Genomic DNA, 23,145 nt, shown 5'->3' with positions numbered 1-23,145 from the left:
TTCTGAACCCTTATATCCCCAATAAAGGTACACTAGGCCATGACATATTAGAAAAAAAAAAAGTAGTAATACACACACTGTCCCCCACTGTGGCAGGCTTTTGTAGTGTTTTTGACCCATTGGCATGTATACATATTTTCTCTAGAGCGTTAGCTGATAAAATAAGATATGGAATATTAGTATCTTCAATTTCTGAATTTTTCAGCCACATAAGGAAATACCAGATCTCCTTGACATGGTCGTAAACTTTAGCAAACCTCTGTATGCTGAATCGTCCCCTATATTATCAACTAGCCTCTGTAAATAATTACCTTTTCTCAATATACGTTTTATAAGTGAGTTTGTTTGATTCCTTGTAACCCAAGTAATAACCATTTTATATCTATGATAAAACATGAATCATCTTATAACAATGGAAGATGTAAGAAAAATATTATTTTTCCTACTGTTGCTGAGAGTTTCAGACATATCCAACAGTCTGAAACATTCCTTTCCTTGTCATAAGCATTCACAGTCTATATAGCAACATTGTCTTTATATGCTTCATAGTGGTGATCATGGACATCTTGTAATTCGGGTGATGGCATGGGCAATATAAAGGCAGTAGTATTTAATAGATGAATATGGCACAAACTACTAAGCAACACATACAAAATTTTTAATATCATAATACAAGCAGGTTTTATGGACTGTTTCCTTTTTTGTTCTTTCAGTTTCTCTTTTCATTTGCCATCCATTATATCTTAAAAGCACATAGATATAAGGCTGACAGAGGTTTCTAGCACTTATGAGTCCTTTCACAATTTTGTTTTTCATTCCTTATGGTTCCTTTGCATTTTAGTCTCAGATTTTATTGAGCTTTGTTGGTATGCACTGCTTGTGGTAAATATGGTCTGCGTTCAGACTGTTCTTGACACGTCAATGCAGGTCCTCTCTTCACATGAGAGGCATGGATCCAATTTTTGTAATTAGTACATTTTACTCCAGTGTTGTTCACCAGCAGGACTTGCACCAGACCTTCACAACTCTACTGCAGACAGTCTGTTCTCTGATTTTTTTACTAGGAGTCAATCATTAAGCTTGAGATCATGCCCTGGGGTCTGCAGAGCAGCACTGCTTTGTACACCTGTTGGTGCAGAAGTTGTACTTGCTTAGTCATAGCAATACGATACTTCTTAAAAATGCAATGTTGCAGCATGGTGGTGAGCCCCCCCAAGTAGACATCAGGCACCCAGTGCCGATTTCATGGGGGCTTAGTTTGTTTGTTGAATGAGATGTGCTGCGCATACACATGAGTGCCAATAGCAGAGCGTCCACCCATGTCAGGGTTGTTTCAGCTCACATTTTCACAAATTTGGCTTTCAGTATGCCATCCTGTATGTCAATCAATCAATCAAAAAAATTTGTAGAGCGTGCTACTCACCCGTGAGGGTCTCAAGGTGCTGGGGGGAGGGAGGGAAGGGAAGTCGGGGGGCAGGGAGGGTCACTGATCGAACAACCATGTCTTGAGGTTCTTTCTGAAGACCAGGAGGTCTTTGGTTTTGCGAAGGTCGGTGGGGAGGGAGTTCCAGGTTTGGGGGGCGAGGTAGGAGAAAGACCTGCCTCCTGTGGTGGTGCGTTGGATGCGGGGGACTGTGGGTAGGGTGAGATCGGCTGATCGGAGGTTGCGTGTGGGAGTGTGGAAGTTAACTCTTTCATTGAGGTAGGTTGGGCCGGTGTTGTGGAGGGATTTGTGTGCGTGGATGAGGATCTTGAATGTGATTCTCTTGTCTATGGGGAGCCAGTGAAGGGATTTGAGGTGTGGTGAGATTTGTTCGTGGCGGGGGAGGCCAAGGACGAGGCGTGCGGCTGTGTTCTGGATTCTCTGGAGTTTGCGTTTGAGTTTGAGTGTGGTGCCGGCGTAGAGGGCGTTACCGTAGTCCAGTCTGCTGCTGATGAGTGCGTGGGTGACTGTCTTTCTGGTTTCTGGGGGAATCCATTTGAAGGATTTTTTTAGAGTGTGGAGTGTGTGGAAGCAGGAGGAGGTTAGAGCATTGATTTGCTGTGTCATGGAGAGGGAGGGGTCAAGGATGATGCCGAGGTTGCGTGCGTGGTTTGCAGGGGTGGGTGTGGGGCCTAGGGTGGTGGGCCACCAGGAATCGTCCCTTGTGGTTTTGTTGGGGCTGAAGATGATGATCTCGGTTTTGTTTGAGTTGAGCTTGAGGTGGTTAGTGGTCATCCAGTTGGCGGTGTCAAGGAGAGCGGCGTGTAGGTTGGTTTTGGCGGTGGTGGGGTTGCGGGTGAGGGAGAGGATGAGTTGGGTGTCATCTGCATAGGAGAGGATAGTGATTCCGTGTGCTCGGAGGATGTTGGCTAGGGGGATCATGTAGATGTTGAAGAGTGTGGGGCTGAGAGAGGACCCTTGGGGGACTTCGCAGGTGATCTTGGTAGTGTTGGGGTGGAAGGGTGGAAGGCGGACTCTCTGGGTCCGGTCGGTGAGGAAGGAGGTGAGCCAGTCTAAGGCTTTGTGGCGAATTCCTATGTTGTGGAGGCGTGTGCGGAGTGTGTGGTGGCAGATGGTGTCAAAGGCTGCGGAGAGGTCTAGGAGGATGAGTGCGACTGTCTCGTCTTTGTCGACTTTGGTCCTGATGTCGTCAGTGCATGTGATGAGGGCGGTTTCCGTGCTGTGGTTTTTGCGAAACCTGGATTGTGAGGGGTCAAGAGTGTTGTTTGCTTCGAGGAAGTGGGATAGGTGGGCGTTGACTAATTTCTCTGCAACCTTGGCGGGGAAAGGGAGGAGGGATTTGGGGCAGTACCTGGAGAGGATCGGCTTGTTTTTGTTTAGGAGAGCGGTGATTTCCGCGTGCTTCCAGGAATCTGGGTAGATGGCGAAGTCGAAAGAGGAGTTGATTATGTTGTAGAGTATGGGGCGATGGTTGGGCTAGCTTTGTTGTAGATGCGGTGTGGGCAAGGGTCGGAGGGGGAGCCGGAGTGGATGGAGTTCATGGTTTTTTCGGTTTCTTCGTATGTGGTGGGGGTCCATTTGGAGAGTGTGGTGGGGGGTCATGAGTGGGGGTTGGGTTGGGTGAGTGAGGGGTGTGTTTGGTGGGTGTGTGTGGTATGAAGCTGTTGTGAATGTCCAGGATTTTGTGGAGGACGTGGTTGGAAAGGGTGTCACATAGGGGCTGTGTGTGTGTGGGGTCTATGTTGCTGGCTTTGGGTTTGGCAAGTTCATTGATGATGGTGAAGAGTTCTTTGCTGTTTTGAGAGTTGTTGTCAAGGCGTGACTTGTAGTGATCTCTTTTGGCGGTGCGTATGAATTGGTGATGGGTGCGAATGGTGGTTTTGAGGGTAGAGAAGTTGGTTATGGAAGGTTCTAGTCGCCATATTTTCTCAGCTTGGCGGCATTTGCGCTTGGAGTCTTGGAGTTCAGGGGTGAACCATGGGGCGTTCTTGATATTGTGGGTGGCAATGGGTTTTCTGAGGGGGGCTAGTGTGTCTGCGCAGGTAGTGATCCATTTGGAGAGGTTGTGTGCTCCTGTGTTGGGGTCGCTGGTGTGGGGGGGTTATGGGCCAGTTGGGAGTTTAGTCGTTCTGTGGGGATCTTGTCACACATGCGGTAGGGTGTGGTGTGTTGATGGCAGTGTGTGGGGGGTTTGGTGAAGGAGAAGTGGACGCAGTGGTGGTCGGCCCAGAGGCGTTCGGTGGTGTGGGTGTAGGCTATGTGTTGGCTTGCGGTGAAAATTGCGTCAAGCGTGTGTCCTGCTGAGTGGGTGGGTGCGGTGACCAGTTGTTTGAGTCCGAGGTTGGTGAGGTTGTCTATGAGGGAGGTAGCGTTGTGGTCTTGTAGGTGTTCTAAGTGAAAGTTGAAATCACCGAGGATGATGTAGTCTGTGGAGGTGAAGGCGTGCAAGCTGATGCTGTCAGCGATGGTGTCGCAGAAGGCGGGGCGTGGTCCGGGTGGTCTGTAGATTAGTGTATCTCTGAGGGTGGAGTTGTTGTTAATGTGGATGAGGAAGTGCATGTGTTCAGTGTTGTCGATAGTGTCTTGGGTGCTGGTGGGGACTTTTATGGTGTCTCTGTGTAGGATGGCGATGCCACCGCCTGGCCTGTTGGGGCGGTCTTTCTTTTGGAGTTTGTATCCCTTGGGGGTGGCTATGGCTATGTCGGGTTCTGAGGAGGGGTTGGTCCAGGTTTCCGTGAGGAAGGCGATGTCAGGTGAGTGTGATGTGATGAGGTCCCAGAGTTCTATGGCATGTTTGTGAAGGGAGCGGATGTTGAGGAGCAGGCAGTTGAGGTGGTTGTGGTGGGTGGCGTTGGTGTGGTGCGTGAGGGTGTTGTTGCGGGGTGTGTTCTGGTTGTGGGCTGGTGTGCTGTGGGGTTGGTTGGTGGGGGCAGGGTGGGCGAGACTTGTGTTGGGGGTGTTGTGTTTGTTGAATGTGGGGTCGCTATGGTTGGTGTGCGGTGTGAGGGATGAGGAGCAGGAGAAGTGACAGGTGTGGCAGGTGAAGGGGCCATGAGTGTATGTGGGGCTAGATGGGGTGCATGTGGGGTGGGGGCCTGGGTTGAGAGAGTGGACGGTGAGGGGGGAGTAGGTGAGTCTGAGGGGGCCAGGGGGACTGGCGCTGGGCGCGGTCTTGGCGCGGACGGGCTACCATAAGAGGAGGGGAGGGTGGGAGTGGCAGCTGGGAGGAGGGAGGGCTTGACGAATGAGAGGGCTGGGGGCGTGGGGCCGCAGGGGGCGCAGCGATGGGAAAACAAGGCAGAAAGGACGGTGAGAAGGAGGGGAGAGGCAGGAGGGGCCGCAGGGGGCGCAGCGGTGGGAAAACAAGGCAGAAAGGACGGTGAGAAGGAGGGGGGAGACGGGACGGATCGCAGGAGGTGCAGCAGTGGGAAAACAAGGCAGAAAGGACGGTGAGAAGGAGGGGGAGGCGGGAGGGGAGCAGAGGGCGCAGAGGTGGAAAAACAAGGCAGAAAGGACGGTGAGAAGGAGGGGGGAGGTGGGAGGGGTCACAGGGGGCGCAGCGGCGTGAAAACAGGAGAAGAAAGACGAAATGGAGGTGGCGCGGATGGCGGAGCGGGGAGCGACCTACCTGTGGAAGCAGGGTCAAAGGTTGCTGCTTGTGGATGACATACACAATTAAACTTCTGCTTGATGGCTAAGGCTTTGGTCAACCGGTTCATCACTTTGTTTAGAAACGGAAAAAAAGACCATTGTGTGAGGAACATATTTTAAACAGCCTGATCCTTAGAAATAGTTTCTTCAACACATTCTTTGCAACAGTCATGGATTGATTCAATTTAGTGGGGTAGGCTTTAATCCAGCCTAGCCTGAAAACCTACAGACTACCACCAATACATGCTGATATTTGTTTGTTGGAAGCATCTTAATATAGTCAGTTTGCAAATGTTCAAAAGCTGCCTTAAATGGTACAAAATGTCATTTTTCAATTGATATGCCCTTTCCAGCATTATGCAGTCCTCAAGTCATGCATGTTTGACGTGCAGCTTCAGCATGTTTGCGAAAGTTCTGGTTGTACCAAAACAGTGAGAAATGCCTTCACATTGTATCCTGCCCCAAATGAAACGTTCTGCGTATAGTTAGTGCCATAGTTAGAGCCATTACATCAGGCAATCTTATTCTTCTCCCAGGTTGTACCCAAAATTAATTCAATAATTTTCCTTCCTTTTGCCATTTTTGTATTTCCTGGGGTTGGTTGGTGACTTCTGAAATTCCTGGGTACTTAAGTGTACAGGATAAATTTTCAATATATTAACACAATGAGATATACATGAAGGCATTCAACAATGTTACAATGAGCGGGCCATGTTTTATTTTCTCCCCTATGGACGTGAGAAACTCTCTTTCTTGCCACAGCTTTCCAAAGCTATGGGCTGCTTCGAATGCATACTAACTATCGGAATACACAATTACTATTAACCCTTGCTTAGTTCACAAGCTCTAGTCAATGTGCTGATCTTTGTTGCTTGTGCAGATTCTTATGCACTTTTACTAGTTTCAACTACAGTTTTTTACTCTAGTAACAACATATGCATTAATAGTATTCCCATTTGGCAATTAAAACAAGACCCACCTACCCACAGGCCCCATCTCTTTCCTGAAAGCGAACATCTGTTAGATCAACAAACCCTACATACGCTCCAAACCTGCGGTCACCACATGAGCATGAGGATACTTCTGTAGATCCTATGGCTGCTCCTGCTCCCCAGTTGTTGCCAAATATGTTGGAAAGAAGGCACTCCAGCATGAAGGTTCACCGTATGTTTATTTCTTCACTTACAGGATCAGCCACAACCACCACCAGCAACAGAGGTCTCTAACCTATCCTAACTGCCACTCACAGAAACTTCATGGCCTTCCACCTTAACATTCACCCTCGTTATTCCACCTGCATTCTGGACCTCCAATGTTCCACCAGGTTCCCAGATACAGAACACAACACAAGTTACTACATGTTTCCAGAAATGGGCGGTATAGGTTTTTTTAAATGTTATGTAAATTACTGAACATATCTCTCAATGGTTGATTGTCATTGGTAAACCGAAGAGAGTCAAGTTTGGCTAGAGCTATGTCTTATGCTATGATTGCTGTCAGGTAAGAGATATTCTGGGTTTATGACAACAGCTTTGTGCTGGACTCTTTTTCAAGCATTTTCTTTTGAGCGGAGGTGATATTAGCAATGTTGTTACTGACAAATATTTTATGGGGAAATATTTTCTTTTTAGTCTATTAATTTCATTGTGAAGTACAGAAAATTAAAATGTGCAATATTCAATGGGTAGGTTGACTGTGGATAAGGGGGTAGTTTAACAGCCTAGGCTAGATTACACAGCAAGAGTAGGATTATGGCTGGGAGGGAGCAAGCCTACAAAACCCTCAAGTGCCAATATCCAGTGCTGAAGCCTAAGTGTGGGAGAAACATCCAGAAGAAAAGAATCACAGGTATTTAAGTAACAGGGACATGTAGAGCTATTACTTGTGAAAATAGCCGTTCAAATAAAAATGTACAAGGTTGCTATGAGGTTAAGCATAAGCAAATATGGGGGAAACACCACATTTACATAAAAACATAACATATATGCAACCATTTAACCAATGAGTAAACACAAATTTCTATACATTACATATGAGAGAATATCATTCCAGTAAGAAAAAGTGAATGTAGGAATCCCATACTAAACTGGGCTGCGTAAGAAACTGGATTATTATTTGGAGTGAGTGACTGACCATTTCTAGGAATAATCAGAACTCTTTAAGGGGTGAACCTTCAAAGTCACTCATTTAACCCAAACTCAAACACCCCCCCTTAACTATGGTGCAGAGCAGACAAGTTTAATTTAGGGCAATGTGGTATATATGTAGTATCAAAACATTAATAAAGTCAAAACATCAAGCAAGAAAAATTCTGAAACATATTAGGAAAATATAAGTAAAACGTAATGTACAAAATGGTACCAATACAAAAAAATAAGGAAATCCGGAGATATGAATTTCTAAATCTTTAAGCAGTAATAGCATCAGAAAGCCTAAAACACCAATGATAATCTGTGGAAGCAGTAGACCAGAACCTAGGTGTAATTTGAGACTGACCATGGTGGAGCACTGGTCAGCTACAAGAAGATTGGTCCCGGTGAAAGCCTGGAAACCAAAACATTGAAGATGTTTCTAAGGGCGAGATGTAGCAAAGTCTGATTTTGCGAATCGGAAATTGCGAGTCGGTGCAACTTGCAATTTCCGATTCGCAAAATCGGATGCAGTCCGGTGTCTCAGACACTGACGGCGAGTTGCTATGGGGTTGCCATAGCGAGTCCCTGCACTCACAGGGATGGTGGCCTGCTGAAGTCGGCAGACCTCCATGTCTGTGACTGCTTTTTAAATAAAGCAGTTTTTTTTTTGCAGCCCGTTTTTCCTTAAAAAAGGAAAACGAGTTGCAAAATAAAAAAAATAACGAAACATTTTGTTTTTGGTTTTTCAGAGTAAGCAATGGTCCATTGGACCACTGCCTGCTCTGAAAAAACCCTTTTGGCAACATTCACAAAGGGGAAGGGGTCCCAAGGGGACCCCTTCCCTTTTGCGAATGAGTTACCACCAGTGTGACACTGGTGGTAACTGTGAATTGCTTTGCAACCGCATTCGCTTTACAAAGCAATTCTGAATTGCGATGCGAGTCGCAAATAGGAAGGGAACACCCCTTCCTATTTGCGAGTCGCATTCACAAATTGCGAGTCGGTACCAACTCACAATTTGTGAATGAGCATCGCAAAAGGCTTTTTGCATGGCGCAAAGTGCGATTTTCGCAGTTTGCACCATGCAAAAAGCTTTCTACATCTGGCCCTAAGTCCAATACATAAAGAGAGGTTGTCAGTTTTTGAAGGAAAATGTTGAATGTCCCAAACAACCACAGGGGTACAATTCTAAGACCAACTTGACCTCAGGGAAAGGGACATTGAGGTTGTTAGGGTATCAGGCAAAAGCCAACAACAAATTCAAGTCCAAGTCTAGTTGCCACTGGTCAGCTGAGCACTTTAGGAAAACGGCCTCTTGAAGCTTGTTATGTCCCTGTTACCACACAGGAGGACAGTCAAATGACCACTGGAGTACACTTCTTGGTCATGGGTATGAGGGAGTAGGTCCAGTCCTTCAGGACTTCTCTCTGGCCACAGACAGCAGGTCCAGTCCTCTTTTGAGCTCTGGTCTTGAAATTGTTCCGATGGATTGCCTTGAGGTGCCACATTTATGCTTGACTCTAGCTAGTGAATGAGGATGGCTCTTGGGCACTCCTTAATCAATGTAATAAAAGTCCCTGGAGCAACCCTACCCATTTTGTCAGTAGTTTCTGTCCACCTTACCACAAGCAGACTCAAAATGCCATTTGGCAGGGCAGTTTCAAGATGGCAAATGTCTTTGGCCACACTAAACTTGGGTTATGAGAGTTGTGGGTGTGTTTGTGACTGATGTATTGACACTAGTGTCCTCCCACATCTAACACTAAAACTGAGTTTGAAACAGGCCCTGTGCCAACAGCGGACTAGGAGACAGACGTCTGGTAGGACAAAGGCAAGGTCCCACAGCATCCAGACAAGGATATGAACAAATTGATCTGGCATCCTGTTCCCTTTCAAGTGGTCCGAAATGATACATGTGGCTCACACAAACCTGTGAGGTAGGATTTAAAACTGTGGTGTTTACAGGATGCTCACAGCCTGCACCATGAAAATTCTTCTCTGAGCAGTCATCCCTGCCCATTCAGCTCAATCCATGTGTAGCTTTTGGGAGGAATTTCACACCTTGTTCACATGTCATTCCAGGCTGAGGACAGACTGGGCATTGGCAGAGCCTAATGTTAATTAGCTGTCTGAAAGCACAGTCAGGTACATGGTTCCTTTCTAAAAGTTACTTTTCCTCAAAGTTTATTATAAATCCGACTGGCAGTTAGCCATCACTAAATGAAGCAGGTGAACCATTGGTTTGACAGCAACTCTTTCAAACCCTATATGAGACCCAGTTTTCTATGAAATATATCTTATGGAGGGTTACTTGGTTAGTAGTAAATAAGTATCTGGGTGACATGCAATGACACAAAAACATGTTTCTCATATAAGTGGCAAAGTGAAAAACTTTGTAAACTTCAACTTCACCTCTGATGGTTCTGAGTAGAGCCCCTTCATAAGGTGATTAATCGGGACACTTTCGTTTTTCTTGATTTGTTTTTCTTCAATTGTCCTTTCTACCTTGGCACCAGCCGATTAGCTGAGCATGGTAAAATATCTTTTGCATTGTCTGCTTGCTGTAAACATGTCAATCAAGTTTAACATCACAGTAGTTTATTTGGTTTGTTCACTGTCTTTGAGATTCTTCCTTGCCAGTGTACAGACATCTGACATTTTTTCATGCACCGTCTAGACATAAGAATGAAGTCTTGGGTCTACAACTGTTCTTTAATAATAGCTAATATGTCTTGGGGGTGTTTTTATATATGTTCATTAAAAATGGGCTAAACCTCTTTGAGATATGTGGAGTCTGTTACTGCAAAAAGAGTCCAAGATAAAAGACCTTCAAAGTGTGTCTTTTCTTAGGCAGCTAGCATTTCAATAAACTCTTTTTGGTGTAATTTAAATGTTCCACCAGACCACTAGATCCAGGGCGGACATGGTGGCCATCTGGGAAAAAACAAACATTGGCAAGGAATGAGACGCATTGGCTTTGCCAATGCTTGTTAGTCCTGGATCAAAGCAAGGCCACCTGGTGAAAAGATTTTAAAGATGTTCAGTAGTTAGCAAAATGTCTTCTTTGCTTACTTACTTGCAGCAAGTGTCCAGGTTTCAAAGGAAGCTGTTGAAAGTGAAATTAACTCTTGTGCTCATGCTACACATGCCTCCAGCTCTCAGGAATGGTAATTTTGATACCAGGTGAAGGTTCCAGTGAGGAAAGGATTTCTCAAACAATCTCCTCAGGACCATAAGAAAAAGTCCTGTTCCTGCTGGTACTAAACATTTTGCAGCATGGCACACTCTATTCTTGGCACAGTGTTCCAGCTTCCCAACCCTGAGAACGTAGGGAGCAGCAACGGTGGTCTGGATCCTGTTCTGCAAAATCCCTTTTGTTCTTGTAGAGCACAAGGCACCAGCTCACCTGCCTTTCACAGTAGCCCTTCATTATCTGAAATACAGTGGTAGGCAGGCACAGACCTTAGTCCTGTCACAGCTAGACCGTATTTGTCCACAAATGCAGCCAATTCTTTTTTTCTTGCTTCAAATCAGCACTCTTGTCTCAGCTAGCGAGAACTCCGGGGGTAGCACAGGTGTGGCTGATGGAAATCACTCAACCTGTCATTAAATGTTTCACATGCTGCTTTTGCCAGACTTTTAGAATGGTGGAAGGGAGCCCCCCAGACTGCATAGAAAAGTGTTTAGTCTAACAAATTACTTATATGGCCTTGCTATAAGTGCCACAAGTCTGTTTGTTCGCCCTTTTGATATGTTTGTAAAATCCCATATGTAAGTGATGTAAAGCCCTAGTACACCCCCCCTGGTCAGTTGACATTCATGCGTCCTGTGTACATTTTGTACAGTTTTAACTATCAGTGTGGTGGAAAGACAGATACAACAATTGATGTTTGACGTATATCTTAGGTGATGAGGGGAATAAGACCTCCTAATCACTCTATTGAACCAATGGTAGATCTTGACTAGGGACTGGTGGATTGAGTCAAGGTTGAGTAAACAGCACTGCAATCTATCACATGGCTTCTGCCAGTTGTGTTTGACTAGCAACTTAAGCTTGTTTGAGAAGTTTTCCATCACCGCTGTCTTCTTCTTGTAGCTGATTGTTTCCTTCCACTAAGCTCTAGAGAAGCTATTCTATCCTTATTCAGAACCTTTCCACTACCATTTAGGCCTGAAATCACTCTCAGAACCACCTTTTTTACAAGGGCTATCCTTCTGGGTACATAATGCCTTACAGGGACCAAATCACCCCACCAATGTCATCATCAACCATTTCCTTTTCTTTCTGTGTAGAGGCTAGACCCTACACTGTCTTAGGGAACCTTGCCCCTACAAATGATGTATCTAATGCCTCATTATCTATTTGCCTTTCATGAGGGTCATAATCACCCATCTTCAAGAAAACAAGACTACATGACTACCACCAACTGCTCTAGTTGAACCAGTCTGTTCTGTTTCACTGCAGCACTGAATCATCAACTAGAAAGATCATATATAACAGAGGCCCTCCTTCCTAGTACTCTCTGGCTATTTACACTAATGATTAGGTCCTGTTGGTAAACCTTTCCTTTTGTTGTGGCATCAGAATCTTTTTTGCACAAAAGTTTAACTTTGAGCAGATATCAGTTTGTCACCCCAACCAAGCCCTATTGCTCAATACTTGACCCCATTGGCTTCTAGTTCCCCTCATCATCAGCTCCACCATCCAGGCTCTTGACCTGTTACATGTAAATGATGGCCACAACCTGCTGACTGACTTCCATGACTTTGCTTGGAGAAGTCTCAAAACTTTATTGCAGCCCTAGTGCGAACATCTTCTTCGATTCCAGCACACAGGTTATACTAACTCTTTCTCATACCTTAAGAGCAACATTCTTAAACTGTAAAAAGGAAACTTAAATCTATGCCATCTATAGATACAAGTAAAAGAAGAGGCACCAACACCACACATATTCCTTCCTAAGGAAGACAAATAAAGCCATAAAGGACAATCGAAAAATTAGAATTTATAAAAAATTAACTGTAAGTTAATAGCTTCAGCAACTAACTGAAAATCAGCCCAAAACTAATTGTTTCAACAATTTATCTCTATAACAGTATCCTTGGGAATACAGAGGATGCTTAATACAACATTGTGACTTACTCCTGAGAATACTCACCTCACTCTATCAATTGACCATACATTCACTTTCACTATCAACTTCATTAAATGTTTCAGTATTGTTGCAATCCCTATGACTAAGGTTATTGTAGTCTTCATTCATAAATCAGATGTAATTTCTTTGCACTTAACGTTTTTCATCATTTCCTATGTACTCACCCATTCTCCTGCATTTTGCAATTCTCCTCATGTGCCAAACCTTACCATCACTAAATCTAGAAGAGGCCAGTAAATCTTCCTTTACCTCCGAGTTTCTTGAAAACTCTCTCTTTTCCTCACTGTACCCATTGTATCTGGCACACACCTTATCCCCTTTTTCCAAATTAGCAATGCTTGCTCCAAATCCTTTGTCATACTGTTTCTTCTATGAACATTGGGCTTTTCCAATATTATTTCTCACCACATCTCCATACCATTTCTCTTGTTTAGACCTATCCATAAACTCTGACTGTCCTCAGTGAAAGCAACCAGCTCCCTCAAGATAGTACACTGACTGTACTCCATCACTTTAGGAGTTATAAGGTACATCACCACAGCATGTTCACTTTCAAAATGCATGCTTTTTCCTACTTTTAGCCATTTGCAATATAAGTTTAATAACACAATTAAACCTCCTAACTTTTGATTTCCCTTGAGAATGTAGTTAAATGTATATTTATATTCCACGCCATTCCACCTCAAAAGTTCTCTACTTCTTCAGCTTTATACTGAGCACCATTGTCAGTAATGATTATTGTTGGTAATCCTGCTCTTTGAGAGGCCTCATCCACCAAACTCACATTAGTTGGATTAAGATCTTCTACAAACCTTAATTCTGGTCATTTTGAAAAATAATTGATAGTGACCAGAGCAACTGTACAATTACAACTTTGATCTACTACTGGTTCGATAACATCAATCCCAATAGTCTCCCAAGCCATGTTGGGGCTTTGTACGTGACACAAAGGATGCTTTTAATGTTCTCTGTGACTTATCATCATTTTCACATCCTACACACATTCTCACTCTATGCTTCATCTCAGCATCTATTCTGGGCCACCAATAGAATTCTTTAACTCTCTTTTTACTTTTCACAATCCCAAGATTTCCTTCGTGACACAAATCACCAATCTCTTCTCCTAACCTCAATGACACAACTATTCTTGTTGCTTTCAATTTATGTAATTTGTTACTGAAAGCTCATCTTGTACATCACAAAATCCTGTACATGCTTCATCCGAATGTTTTTTCTCTGGCCACCCTTTCACCACCCATTCCTTCACTACTTTCAGCTGATCATCCACAACATCTGAAGTGTCTCATTATTTACTCATAATTACTTCTATTGTTCCTCCTCCCAACTATGCCATTTTGTAATCCTCCCAGTTGTCTACTGGTACTTCATCAAAAGGTAAGAGAAGCTGATTTAAACAGTCAGGTACTTTGTTGTTCACCCCAGGAACATACTGTGATTTTTAATTGAAATCTTTATGTCTCATTGAAAACCTTGCAATGCTGGGGGTAGCTGAAATCTATCTCCCTGTTTCTGTAGTGAGAAGTATTGTTAGTGGCTAATGGCCACATTTAATTATCACTTCTATCCCCCATACAAATTTCTTAAAGTGCTCAAGACCCCATACAATAGCTAAAGTCTCTTTCTCCACCACTGAGTAGTTTTCTTCTGCAAATGGCAAAGCTCTGGATGTGTAAATTATAGTAAATATCTTCCCATCACTATCCTTCTTTTATAGAACTGCTCAAGTTCCTCTGCAACTTGCATCAGTAATCAAAATACAAGCTGCACTGGGTTTGAGTCCTTGTAATGCATTTGTAGAGCAAAAGTTATCTTTAATTTGCACAAAATCATCTTGGCAGAAATTAGACCAGTCAAACCCCATGCTGTTCTTCAATAATTGCCTTAACATGGAAGTTTCATCAGAAAAATCGCATACAAATTTCACATAAAGTTCAACTGATCCTAAAAAGGATCTCAATTCACCCTTAATTGATGGAGCTGGAGCATCTTTTATTGCTTTATTGAGTTTAATCCATTCACTACTGACATCATGTCCCAAATAATTTAATTTGTGGACAGCAAATTTACATTTTGCATATTGCTTCGACAACACCTGCTCTTTAAGTGTACCTAAAACCTTTTTCAAACATTTGTCGTGTTGTTCTATATTTGTTCCCATCATTAAAATACCATAGTGAAAAAACAATATACCCTCAAACTTCCTCAATAATCTTTGCACTAACCATTGAAAACCCACAGCTGCCAAAGCTAACAGCACACAAAGGGGGTTATTACAACTTTGGAGGAGGTGTTAATCCGTCCCAAAAGTGACGGTAAAGTGACGGATATACCACCAGCCGTATTACAAGTCCATTATATCCTATGGAACTCGTAATACGGCTGGTGGTATATCCGTCACATTTGGGACGGATTAACACCTCCTCCAAAGTTGTAATAACCCCCAAAGTCATTCATGTAGTCAAATCTTTACTATCAGGGTGCAAACAGAGCTGATGATAAGCAGATGGCACATTACCTGAAGAGAAACATTGAACCCTCTTGGTGAAGCCCAACAATTCATTCATTTTAGGCAAGGAGGATGCTATTTTTCAAGCCTGTTAAATCTGCACACAAACAAATCTTGCCATTAGCCCATATAGCTCTGACTAAGGAAGCAATCTATTCAGCTGCGTCTTTCGGCTTAATTGTTCCAAACTTTTTATTTTATGAACCTTTAGGGTGGCTCCTTTCTTTAAAACAATCTTAGGATAAAAACATCTACTACCCCAATTTTTCCAGAAAAGACATCTGGAAAGCCCCTCAACATTATTTCCCCCATGGAAACACTCTTTCCAACTGCAAGCACATGTTCAGGGCTGTTGGGATTCAAACATGATATCTAATGCTCTTTGATCGACCCATCCCATTACAGAAGTACACTGTTCTGCAACATATAATTTACCTTCTGCTCTGCTGCACATACCCGTATCATTATTGATTCTCCTGTAAAATTGTCTGAATTTATATCTCAAGATAAAAGTTTGTTCTCTAGAACATTCATATATTTACCCCATACATTGTATCTACAATTGTGTATGGGGACCCTGAATCTGACACAATCATAATCTTCACTCCACTGACCTTAATTTCACATATAGATGTGTCCTTGAATTCGTGGAAAAAACATTTACCCTGTCCTGATTGTCAGACACTCCTAGAATGCAGTCCTTCCAAGCATTTACTCCTTTTGCTTCTACATCACTTGAATCGGATTCTGAATCAGATGTCAATTATTTAACTAGTTTTATTCTAAATGCACAATTAGCTTTTCTGCATACTTTTGCGTAATTACATTTTTTTACCTAAAGTGTCTTTGCAAGTCTTACTCTCAAATTAATTATTCATCACACCACCTTGCCTATCCTGGTTAAGCTGATTCTGAGATTAATGTCTATTTTATTGGATTTCACTCTTCCAACAACCCCTCTAGATCCCGTGAAATAATTTGCAATAGCCATTTTTGTGCAAAAGCTTGAAATCTCAGCTTTTCGTAAAATTGCTATTATGTCTCGTGATAGGGAATTCTCATGTGCAAACAGTCCTTTCCGAACTTACTTATTGTTTACATGCATAAATATTTGATCCCTCACTAATTCATCATGCATGCTAACCAGATTCGCAATTAATGATTATTGTTTTCATCAACAATACATACTCGTCAATGGATTCTGTTAAAAAAAATGGAATCTATCTATTCCAATACTGACAGGGAGGTAATAATAGTAATCTAAATCTATCCAAAACTTAGAATACAATTTCCTTCTGTCCTCGTTTTCTTCTCCATTCTATTATGCACCTTGAGACTGGCAGGACCAAAGCATGTAAAAGAAGCTTTTTCTTCCTTTCAGAAGTAGTTTCCTCATCATCAGTAGTTTCAGTGTCATTCTTTTCAAGGTATTTTAATGGTGGTTCTCCAGCTGTTGCAAGAAATGGTTGAGGAGGTATTAAAGTGAATTCTTGAGCTACATACAACACTTCAAGTTACAATATAAGGTTACCCACTTCACAAAGGTAAAGTTAGACCAAAAGTCTAACTTTACTTCTTTATGGCATTCCCAAAGTTAAGTTAGACCAAAAATCTAACTGAGACCAAAAGTCTAACTTTACTACTTTTCAGTATTCTCAAAGGTAATGTTAGGCCAAAAGCATGTTTCACAAAGACAGCTAATCATTCATAGTACTGTACACAGACATTGTAAACACAGCAAAATGGCTGCACATACAAGTCACAACTGTGGACCTAAGACAACTTCTTGATGTCACATGTTGTCTACAACTGCAAAATAACTTGCATGCTGAGTAAAGCCACTCCTCCTTCAGGGCACATTGTGCAGCTGATGTCACACATTTAAGCCGCAGTCCACAATTGTCTTTCAGTGGCACAAGACAGCATAACACAAAACCGCATGTCAGTCAGTTCTGTCAACACTGCTGAAGGAATTTGCCAAAAAAACAAACTAGACAGTGTCAATACCAAATCTGCTTCCAACACTGCAGACTTCCGCCTTCATTCCCAAGTGCTGTCCCAAACTGGCCTCCATTCCTTAGTGACTTCTTGTAAAATCCAGCAAAATATCCCTACTTGCCTTGCTTCCCCAGGACTTCAGATCAGCACCAAATTTGTAGTGTGCTCCAAAGATCATACAGCTAAAGGTAACTCTCAATACTTTATTGCAGCCCTTGTCCGAATGTCTTTCTCCTTTCCAGAACACAGGTTACTCTCATTCGTTCACCTATTTGAAGTACAAAATTCTAAAACTGTAAAAAGGTACCTTAAGTCTAAGCATTCTATAAACTCATAAAAATAGAGAAGAGGCGCCAACTCCACACAGGTGAGGTGCAGATTTGGAAAACTCACAAGGGAAATGGCAGGGGGTCGTGAAGATCTCACTCATTCATGTGGGTTTATGAGATATTACTCTAAGAACAGGCAGATTTACAAGGGCCTCCTGCATGTAGACGGACTTAAACTAAGATGTCTGTAGTTAAGCATGATCTTCATTTTGAAATAAATAATTGTAATAGCAGAAGGTTTTCAATTGCCATTTGAACATATCAAAGTGTTTTCTGCTGAAAATGAGATAATTTGGAATAGTTCATGTGCACTGTGAAGAAAGATCTATTAGCATTGACAAAGCCAATGGGGGTGGCTTTGAACTGGAGGCCTTGGAGACTGCAATAATAGGAGAAGCTGGTAACTGGTGAAACCCAGAGAAATGAAATATGGCGTCTATTTGTTTCATTTATTTGCCAGACATTGAGATTTATAAGAAATCAGTAAAGGACTGTGAAGTTTATGTGAATATAACAATACGTATTTTATTACAAACTGCCATAAATTGCTACTCAGGCCTTTGTCACAATAAAGGAGGGGGCAGTTTTGTAGGAGTGAAAGGATGTATACACACTTTAGAAGGGCAACAAATACACTACCCTAAGTGTGAAAATGTAAGAATGAGTGAAGGTTTATTAATGAGCTAGTGAGTGAGCGTGTGAGTGAATCAGTAAGCAAAAGTGTGATTATGAGTCAAAGAATGAGAGAGTAAAAAAGTAAGAGTGAGTTCAACTGCAATAGTAGGATTATAAATGTAAGAATGAGTTTAAGTCTAATAGTGATGTAATGAGTAATTGAGTGAGTTAGTGAGCGTGTTAGACAGTAAAAGTGTAGGTGTAATATAAGAGCCTGGGAAAAGTGTAATAATGAATGAGTGAGTGACTACACAATCAAGAAAGAGTATGAATATTAAGACTCCCAGAGTGAAGCTAATTCTTTTGAAGCATTGAACCCCAAGTTTATTAAATCAAGTAGCACAGGAAATCATGTATAACTGAAGAGAATTACTATGCTACTGCCTTGCTTTACATGTAGCACAGGAAATCATGTATGGTTGAAGTGAATTACTACGTAACTGCCTTGAGCTTTACATGTATGACCTCCGATGTAGTTTTACCACAAATATTTTAAAGCTCATTGTATCTAATAAGTGGAATTAATGCTCCTTTTCCCTTTTTGGGAAATGCAGCACTCCGCAGGACATCAGATGTTTCCCCTTGGGGCTAACATTAAGGCCTAAACTGCGATCAGTTAATACACGGTTCTGTAAAGTACCTTTCATGGTATTGTCAAATAAAAGCTATGGAAGTCACACTGTTATGATCATAGTTTGTTGTTCATTATTTCGTGAAATGTTTATTGTTTCTTTTAACAATGTTAACATTATTTCCTGTGATGGCAGAAATTAATCATAGCATTACCTGTACCCCGTACCTAACCTACGCCTTTTGCATGAGGAACCACGTTATTTACTCACAAACTACTGCCACGAAACAATTGCAAAGCCACAACACTCAAAACCTCAAATTTTCTCTTACCATTCTTGTACAGAGATCACATGTTTATGTTAAGACGCTTGATAATAATATAAAACTTTTATAAGGAGAGGAGAATACCCCTTGTGAACAGTCTGATCTTCCTCTGTGAATGAGGCTCAGAGAAAATGTCTACCCTATTGATAGCATTCATCACTGGTGGCCTTTAGAAGTGGTAGGGCGTAATCCTTGGCTCAAATTCCAAAGAGCTTTTTCTTGAAGGGTTCTCTCACACTTTCTTGCACTAAGTTTACTGTCTCACTCTGACTCACTCAGTCTCACTTGGTCTCACTAATTCATGTAGTCTCACTCATTCTACTCTGGCCCACTTTATCTCACACAGTTCCACTCATTCTCACTCATTCTGAATTACTCAGTCTTACTGTGACTCAGTCTTGCGTACAGTAACACTCAGTTACACTCAATGTTATTCTTCCTCACTCACTCACATTCATTCATTTACATATACATCCTTACTGTCACTCATTCTCATTCGCTCTGACAAATTCCTTTACTGACTCTGTCTCACTTTAACTCACACACATAGGCTCACAGATATGCTCATGGTGCTGGGATTTCACCAGATCTGACCAATCTCTCTGATGGCTAGCGCAGGGACCTTCATGCACCTGTGTCAGCAATCAAACAATGTCACTAGCTGCCTCAGCTTGTTGCTGGACCCAAAGCAGGTCTGCATTTTATTTTTATTATACCAAGAGGGAATAACTATTCACTCTTAATACAGTAAAAATGGACCACAAAACAAGGTGATGTAGTGTAGCTGTGGAGCCCATAAAGGAAAGCCACCACTGATCCAGGGACACCTATCCAGGAAACCAATCCATCCACTCAATCATCCATCCTTTCACTTATCCATCCATTCATCCACCCATTCAATCATCCATACTTTCGCTCATCCAGCCAACCTTATGCTCCAATTATCCATCATTTCAATCCATCCATTGATCATCCTGCGTTTGGCTCATCCATCTATCTACCCTTTCACTCAGGCATCCATCCTAATACCCATCCATTCACCATTCATCCCATCCATCCATCCATCCATCTATCCATCCATTCATACATCCCTCCATTTAACCTTTCACTCTGCCATCCATACTTTCACTCACTCACTCATCCATCTATTAATCCATCCATAAATTCACCCTTTCACTCATACATCCATCTAGCTTTTCATCCAGACACCCATCTACCCTGCCTTTCACTCATTCATCCATTGTTTTACTAATTCATCTTTAAATACATCCTTTCACCCATCCATCCTTTTGCTAATCCATCCATACTTTCACTCCCTCCATCCATCCACCCACTCACCCATCTACCCTTCCACTCATCCATCCATCCTTTCACTCATTCTGCAATACATCCATTCTTTCTCTCATCATCCATTAACCCATCCTTTCACTCATACACCATTCTTGCATTTAACTCATCCATTCTCACGCCCATCCTTTCACTCATTTATCCATGCATCATTTCTCTCATCATCCATCGATCTATCCTTTCACACCTCCATCCATTCACCCTTTCACTTATCGATCCAACCATCTATCCATCCATTCATCATCCACCCTCCCTTTCACTCATACACCCTCACTTTGTTTCTCTCTTCCATTCTTACATCCATCCTTTCAATCATTCATTCATGCCTCTCTCCATCTACCATTCCCTTCATCCATCCATCCATCCACCCACCCACCCATCCTTCCTTTCACTCATTCACCCTCCCAAGTTAATTATAAACCTTTGTCTGCCTATCTGCAGACAGAAGATACCCATCAAGAACCCCGTCCGTAGCTGCTAAAGCAAGGAGTGTAGTGGGGTGGGGGAGAGGATGACGATGTCCCTGATGCAGAAGCTTAATTGCACACTTACCCCTTAGTCCACTAGTGCAATTGTTATCTGCACCTGGTTCCTTCCCTTTCTTGGGCCTCTGCAGAGTCGAGATAAGGAGCACTCTGTCATGCTCAGCTCCATAAAAATGTTTTCAAAGTGAAACCAAATGCAGTACTAAACAGGTGTTAATACCAGGGGAGCAGCCCCATGCACCCACCCCTCCTAAAGCCTGACCCTCTGTGATGATCAACAAATGTTGCCACCCACACCCTCCTTGTCCTCATCAGCCTACCCCCTCCCACCAGCCACTGACATGAATGGAGCTTTGTAACTCCTCCCAGGGCCAATGTTTATGCACCCCAAAAGCAAACGGATCCATTGCATTCTAATTCAGCACTCCCTCCGATGATGTCACTGCTGCGCCCGGCTGGCACTTGCGCATTAGGACATCTGCAAAGTTCACTAGCAGTCACCCAGAAAATTCAGCATATTGTCTCAGAGCAGTGATTTATTTTCAGCTGCTCTGTGTTTGATTCCCTGTTCTTGCCTCTGCCCAGAGGGAGGCAGGGCAATACATCTTTTGCCCATGAACTCCAGTCGCCCGACATTCATTCCGAAAATCAGTAAAAAAAAAAAAAATAGTCCTGAAGATAGCAGGCTATGGCCCTGATTACAAGGGTGGGTGTTATTTAACACACCTGATAAATAGCAATACCTCAGGGTACGTTATTTATCTGGTGTGATAAATAACACCTATTACGAGTTTGTGAGAAATAACAATGCAGATTTTGGTCTTCAAGGCACCAGAATCTGCATGATATGATAAATACCATACGTTTTCCCCCTGTTTAATATCAGCAGGTTTGACCTGCCGAAATTTAACAGAAGCTGAGGTATTTATTGCATCCAATAATTAGCAGATGCATTCAATACCTTCAAACTCGTAATTCTGACCCATGCATAAATAGGTGTTTACTCATGGGTCGGAGTTAACTGACACACTCATAATCAGACCCCACATCTGATCTTTGGTTCATATAGACACTGAAAGAGGATTGCAAAGAAGGCTCCTTTGCAGCCTGGCATGTAGAAGTGCCCTTGACTTATTCTGAGCACAATGAGATGGGTGCATGGTAGGTTGCCACATGTAACATGACCACTAAGAAGCAGGCCCATTCACATTTCCAAGGCAGAAATAGCCCACATTGCAGGATTGTACCCAACCCTTTAAGGGATTGAATTATATATCAATTGCTAGAAACACGCTGTGAGAGACCCATCAACTCAATACATGCTTGAGTTGAGGGGAACTAAGGGCCAGATGTGTCAAGCTCACGGTTTCCATTTCTTAAATGGCGAATTTTAAGAAATCGCGATTTCAGAAATGCTAAATGGGATGTATGAAAACTGCGAGTCGGTAATAGCGATTTCTTGAAATTCGCAAACGCAATTTGCGAGTAGCAAGTACCGAATCGCAAAAAATAACGAATCAGTATTTGTAAATCGCAAATTGAGAAAATGGCAGCGGAACACCCTGATGATATCACAACCAGGAAGTGAGTCAGCCTATGCTGTTTCCAGAAGCCACACCCACAGGAGCAGGCAGAGAGACACAGCCCAGCACCAGGGAGGCACCCTTGTGAGCCAGCCAGGACCAAACAGGAACATGGCCACTGATGGGAATTGGGAATTTGAAGGAGAAAGGTGACAGGAAGCGCAAGCTCAAATTCAGTGAGCAGGAATTGGAGGTGCTGACATTGACACCTCAAGCACACCCAGCACCAGCAAAGGTAAGGGCAGTAATGATGTGTTTCCCCATATGTACATGTACAAATGCCCCTTAGAAAATAGCTATTGGCACAATGCAGTGTGATAAGTAGGCCATGCCACATTTTACATACAACACAACAATGCCTTATGGAAGTGGTAGTCCACTCCCCTAAAGTGCAAATACCACATAAATAGCAAGACAGTGTTAAAACCAAAAAGTCAAACAACACAAAAGACTCCTAGTGAAACAATGCCAGTGTACATTTAATACTATTATACAACTATTTGTGTAAAATTAAAAAATGATATGCTGCACATTGTTGTTGTAGATGTTCTGGGCCCTGACGCAGCAGAAGGTGGAAATGTGGAGGATAGCGAAACTCAGCCACAGTCCGACTCAAATACCAGTGAGTCCTTCATCAATGCACCAACTAGACGCAGGCCAAGAGTGCTACCTCTCCCAGAGTATAACCTGGACTCTGATGAAATGCCAGATGAAGAATCTACACCACACCCAGAGGCTAGAATCACAGTAAGACAGCAGTCCCTGCCCCAGCATCAGTCCACTCTCCTCAGGAGGCATCACGAAGCAGGCAGACAGTGCACTGAGGAAGGTGAGGGCCCATCACTCTTTGGCGGCCTTGAAGCTTCCATGCTGAAAGTGCAGCGCCTGCAATGTAAACACATGAGGTCAATGCACCGGCAG

The sequence above is a fragment of the Pleurodeles waltl genome, chromosome 1_1 (genome assembly GCF_031143425.1).
Source record: "Pleurodeles waltl isolate 20211129_DDA chromosome 1_1, aPleWal1.hap1.20221129, whole genome shotgun sequence".
Classification (NCBI taxonomy): domain Eukaryota; kingdom Metazoa; phylum Chordata; class Amphibia; order Caudata; family Salamandridae; genus Pleurodeles; species Pleurodeles waltl.
The sequence above is the reverse complement of the archived record's forward strand: the minus strand, read 5'-3'. Positions refer to the sequence as shown.